This window comes from Ornithodoros turicata, chromosome 2 (genome assembly GCF_037126465.1).
Source record: "Ornithodoros turicata isolate Travis chromosome 2, ASM3712646v1, whole genome shotgun sequence".
Lineage (NCBI taxonomy): Eukaryota > Metazoa > Arthropoda > Arachnida > Ixodida > Argasidae > Ornithodoros > Ornithodoros turicata.
Genome location: NC_088202.1, coordinates 116,734,548 through 116,740,633, shown reverse-complemented (window position 1 = coordinate 116,740,633; position 6,086 = coordinate 116,734,548). Strand labels below are relative to the sequence as shown.

Genomic DNA, 6,086 nt, shown 5'->3' with positions numbered 1-6,086 from the left:
TTAGGTACGCACTGGGCATCTGGCCAGGATGAAAAGCTGCTTAACCGTGCGAATAAACGCAATGAAATGAGCGGAACGTGTGGTGCTATCTTTCAACCGTGAGGTGGAGTGTACAGTTAAGTGGGAATGCAAAATGATGCAGACTTTGGTGTTCGTCTTTTTTATCTCTTGAGTACCGCCCTGAAACGCTACGTACGTCGCCGGAAAGCAGGTGCCAGCGTGGTCGAATTGGTCAAGGCGCTCGACCGGTAATCGAGAGATGCGTGGTTCAAATCCCGCCGCTGTCTGGCTTTTTCGATGACTACCATACTTCAACTGTTCATGTTCCCAGCCAACTGGAGGCTTGTGTTGTGTTTGTTTGTATGTTTCAGCCACAGAACAATTACTTTCCACCATGTTCACCAGATGCCGCTGTGTCGTACGTATGTACGTCTGTGTGAATGAGAAGAAATGTAGGAGAGAGTGTGATGAGTGTGAATGCGTGTCCCGTCATTCAATTGAGGCTCCTAGGCAAGTTGTTGGAGAGGAGCCCGATCTTGAACTCTCACATAGCGATCGTTGTCGTTATATTTAAAGTTCACGCGCTCCAAAGCCGCTTTGGTAGGCTCGCGCAAGAGCTCAATGCGAATCACGGGCCGAAGTGACGCATTTAACGCGCGTTATGGGATAACGACAAGTTGAAGATCTGGCCTGCCAGCATGGTCGAATTGGTCAAGGCGCTCGACCGGTAAACGAGAGATGCGTAGGGCGATTTCATGCAGAATCAGGCAGGGTGGTCCGGTCGACCTCTCAGATTTTTCTCGTTCCAATATACAGGGTGTCCCAGAAAACGTGTCATTGAATTATAATAAAAAAACTACGCCACCTAGAATCATGCGGTCAACAGCATTTGCTCTTATTGGGTTTTTGCCACCTCCTAATGTGAATGTCATATACTCCTCCAAGTTTAATTATGTAAATATTTGCGAACTGAACTCGGAAATTTGCCAAGTAAAGGTCACTTTTTTACCCCACCAATATGAAGAGCGTGCCGAATTCACTCATATTCATGATAATTCACAGTGATACTCACGAGCTATCCCATCGGAAAAAAATAGCCGAATATCATGCTTTTCGGAGCACCGGACCATAGCGCGCGATGACTTTTTGAGCGCAATCGCTCGCAGTGCGACGAAAGGAGGTTCCGAAGCCAGCCCACAGAGTGATAGTAGAAAGAGTAACAGTTCCTAAAATTGGGAGAGGGAAAGCATTATCCCAGCGAAAGTCGGACGTGATAAGCCGTGCCTGTTTCATCTCTTTCTGCGATGTCGGGGAGGGCTGGGTTTCCAACCTCCTTTCGTCGGACTGACAAAGATTGCGCTGAAAAATTCATCGTGCGCTATTCTGTGGGAGCTCCGTAGAGCATGATGTTAGGCTATTTTTTCTGATGGGATAGCTTCTGATTATCCCTGTCAATTATCATTAATTTGACTCAATTAGACACGCTCTTCAGATTGGTGGGGTAGAAAAGTGACCTTGACTAGGCAAATTTCCGACTTAAGCTCGCAAAAATTTACATAATTAAATTTACGTTACACGACATTCACACGAGGAGGTGGCAAAAACCCAGTAAGAACAAATGCAATTGACCGCATGACTCTAGGTGGTGTAGTTTTTTAAATATAATTCAATGACACGTTTTCTGGGACACGCTGTATACTGAAGTCTAGTGCTTAGGAAGTACATTGGTGGAAGAAACTGCTGAGAATATCTTAGTTGTTTTATAAAAAAATGATGTTCAAGACTGACCATTTCGAGCACTGCGCAATCTCGCAATTTTCAGGCCTCGTATCTTCGTAGTCATTAAGGCCATGCAGTTAATCTTTCCATGCTTATTGCCCATGTGCTGCTGTACTGTTTGCTCTATCTTTTAGGTTGAAGATTTTGCAGGTGTCCAGATAAAAAATCGCGAAGTCGCCTCATTTGCGAAGAATTGCACTTTTTCGGCGCGTAACTATTTTTCTGCAAATACCAGAGGGTTAACATGGGTGACATCGTTCTTTTCGTCTTCAAGCTCTCTTTCCCTTCATATAAAAGAGATTGTTGGAAAAGCTCGGACATACTTCCTAACGCGCGTTTAGTGAGAGGTGGTAAGGCAAAAACACGCAACTCCATATTTTTTTCCATTTATTTCCATATTCGCCCACTCACATGCTTCATCTGCGGGCGCAAGGCATCGCAAACTGTCGTACAACCAAAACACGAGAATGAGAATACTTCCAGCGCGTTCCTGGAATACAGTCCTCACATGTTTGGGGAAAGTAGGATGAACAGGCAATGGCGTTTGTGAAGTCGAAGAATGCATGGAGGAAGGCAGCCTTCCACCGTTAGACTTTGTCCCCTGTTCTGTTTGTCATCAATTAAGGATCGTACGTGCTTTCGATTTGTTCACCAGATGCCGCTGTCTCGTACCTTTTTTTTTTTTTTTTTTGTTGATTGCGTGTTAGCGCCGAGAAGCAACTGTGGCTACGAGCGGCGTACAGATGTGGACAGACGGAGAGAAGACAGCAGGAAGGACGGGGGGGGGGGATTAGTATGAGTAGGATTCGAACCCACCACCTCCCGGTCTTCAGCACGACCTTGGTTACCACCTAACGAGCGGACGCCTTAGCCCACTCGGCCATGCCTCTGGTGCTGTCTCGTACTTGTGTCGTATGTATGAATGTGTGTATGAATGAACAAATGTGAGAGAGAGTGTGATGAGAGTGAATGCGTGTCCCGTCAGTATATGGAGGCTCCTATGCAGGTCGTCGGAAAGCAGATGCCAGCGTGGTCGAATTGGTCAAAGCGCTGGACCGGTAATCGATAGATGCGCGGTTTAAATACTGCCCCTTTTTCGATGACTACCATAGTTCAACTGTTCATGCTCGCAAGCAACTTGAGGCTTGTGTTGTGTTTGTCTGTTTGTATGTTCCAGTCTCAGAACGATTACTTTCCATCACGTACTACATGTTGCATGTAGTATGCAGCGTTTGTAGCAAAATGTGATGCTTGCATGCATCACATTTTGTTTTTGTCTACACCGTTCGGACCTCGAAAATTTTCAAGAGCTGCTGGTAACATCTTTGAGGAACAGGTCAAAAAGAAAAGTGACCGTAAACAAATCAACAAGAATAAATGCCAGTATTTTGTTCAGTACACGACAGTGGTGTACCTCGCTGAACTTCGTCGAGTTTATAAGTATTAGGACACTGCCGATACATACGATGAGGAAGTCGTTCATAGGTCGTTATCTGTCGTACTTTTTCGTTATTTTTGACTAATAATTTCGAATTTCGCTTACGCTTCATTTCTCCCGCATACATGCAACCCAAAAATTGCTCTATTCCACTAGGTCTAAGTAAAAGAAGCACTGTCACAGTGTGCACCTGTGATGATGTTTTTTTTTTATACTTTGCTGGTACACTGTGCTGTACGCCAACCTCGTGGACGGTTATAACTTCCCTTCTCATAACGGCGCTGTCTCGTTTCTGGTTAGCCTCGTTTTTCTTTTTAATTTTTGTCGTGTCACAGACGGCTAGCCAACGCAACTCATTTTGATAGCGTTGACAACGTTGTTGTTACTGGTACGCGTCATGCTAATCTTCATGATTATCGTCGTCATTGTGCAGCCGCGTGTCATTTGTTTTCCTCCAGCTCACCATACTCTGGGCAAGAAAATAAAGCTTCTGTTACCATACCATGTCATACCATACCAAAACGTTTTTGGGCTGATATTAGACGAGAATGACAACGGTTGTTGACTCAGTCCCCTCTCGAGGCCAGCGGTACCAGTGGCTTGAGTGTGCACGTTACACTGGTCGCTTCAGTGCAATGTGCATCGCGTTTCATTGGTGGTTCCGTTTGCTCTTTGTTCGTTTCTATACACTCAGCCCACATCGTCACATTACACTGCGCTGCACACCAGCTCCCGTGGCTACGATGATGGCATTCCATGCCGGGACTGGGAGGCGACCCGGGTTCCAGTCCGGGCGCCGGCTGTGCTGTCTGGGCCCCTGCCTTTTCTTCAGACGCTTTAAAACAAAATCTCGGCACAGTTCCCTGTGAAGTCGGCCCAGGACGCACGATCCCCCCACTGCGATAGTCGTGGCGTTGCCCGACTGAGCGCGGCCAAGCACGTTCCACCACCACCACTGAGCTGCACGAAAATGACCAGCGGAGTTTGCCATTGAAGCGCTGCCACTGATTCTGCCTATCTTTACCTTTACTTTTGATGTGCGCAACACGCGCTTTCGTTATGTAAGGCCTCGCCCTGGGACCGCTAGCGTAAATATACCAATAAATAATAATTTTTCACGTCATGTATCACGTGTCTATAAGTGTACCAAGCATTAGAGGACATTTTTAATTAACACTAGCCAACGAAATCACTAAATTAAGAAAAAACAATCCGACTTCACCCATTAGTGAATGAAAAATAAAAAGAATCCACTGCGCTGTTTCGCACGGATAGCAAATAGGATGCGGCTAAGACGCCGAGGCGAGGAACAATGCCCAATAAATGAATAAAAAGTAATCGTAACACGCGTGTTCTTCGGCGCGTTAATGATGCACATTCCAAATCGAGCGCGAACGTAAATACATCCGCCATCAACCATAAATGACCATAAAAAAGTAAATCACAATGAAGTACGAAAAAAAAATAAAGAAGACAAGAACGTCCCATGGCGAACTCATTTCTGACGACCACGCGGTTGCCCATTACCCTGCGTGCGTGCCCATCAAAAAAAGTTTGGCAGATTACAATGCTCCTGGATGCCTGAAAAATTCATAAGTGCAAGGGCGTGATTACCGTTATGATCAAAGCTGCTAGGGAAAACAAATTTTTTCGCTAAGGTGAAGTGGCACGAACCAAATTTATGCGCCGCAAGAAGGAAAAGAGGGATCCGATTACGAGCCACGGGTTCTGCGGAGTGAAATGGCTGCCGGTTTTAAAGCAAAACGACCGCATAAATAATTATTGAGATATGTAAATGAAGGGAACTCCTGCCACTTAATGTTAATGAAGGCGATCTTCCGTCTGCCGCTAATGGAGCGAAGTTTTAAAGCGATTTCGGCCACAGGATCTCCTTTATTATCTCCGACGTCATTTGTTTTCATTTAACTTCGTCGTGCCCGACTTGGGAGTGGAGTCTGGGAAACTACAAAAGATAAAAAATAAAAAAATAAAAAAAAGAGTGGGGAAAGCGATTGTCATTCTAGTCTGGTACACAAAGTATCCGACACAAGACTCTGTAATGAAATCATTCTGCCAGTCGTGTTCAGTCTTAATGAGGGAGCCAAACGTCTTCACTTCTTATCAATTCTGCAGAGTCGACGAGGTAAATAGAATGTATGGTAGGGACGTGACATTCTGCTTGAAGCGCGGAGAGGTGCATTATGGGCTTAACGATGGTTAAGCGCCCTCGCTTTCAGAACTATTATAATTTTAGGGGTAAATGTATGGGACATTCTTCCCCACTTGAGGAACAACAAAGAGGGAACAAAAGAAAATGGTACAAAACGGAGCGCTTTCTATAGCATATCGCTTGACGTACTCAAGTCGAAGTTATAAGCAGGTGACCCTCGTTATTGAGCGGGGTCGCTGGGGCAGAAGAGGATGCGCCATGAAGGACGCGTGGACAGATTCTTTACGATTGATTGAAAACCAAGTCCACCTGTATTCGAAGCGAAGTCACAATCGACACAGCGAGGATACATGTGAGTGACGAAGCATTTTTACGACAATAATTACGTACGCCATATGTCAAAAAACGCAACACGCCAGCTTCCAAAATACATGTAGTTGATTTCCTATTGAATCTACACTGTGGTCTTATGGCACAGAACAATTACTTTTTTATTCCGTATTATCGCCGCGAAGCAACTGCGGCTATAAGTGGTGTACAGATGTGGACAGACCTAGAGAGGACAGCAGGAAGGAGTGGAAGACAGGGAGGTTAGTGTGCGTTCTGGGGTGACTTCAGGAGGAACTGTGCCGTCATTCGTCTGAAAAGTCTTCACGAATGTCGGCACAGTTCCTCCTGAAGTCCCCCCAGAACCGCCCT

General features: G+C 45.6%; 1 non-coding gene across 1 annotated transcript; it reads left to right on the top strand.

Moving 5' to 3' along the window:
• Nucleotides 1-213: 213 nt before the first annotated feature.
• On the top strand, nucleotides 214-291 carry Trnat-ggu (transfer RNA threonine (anticodon GGU)). The gene has a single exon. It is a non-coding gene; the product is annotated as a tRNA-Thr (tRNA).
• Nucleotides 292-6,086: the final 5,795 nt, after the last annotated feature.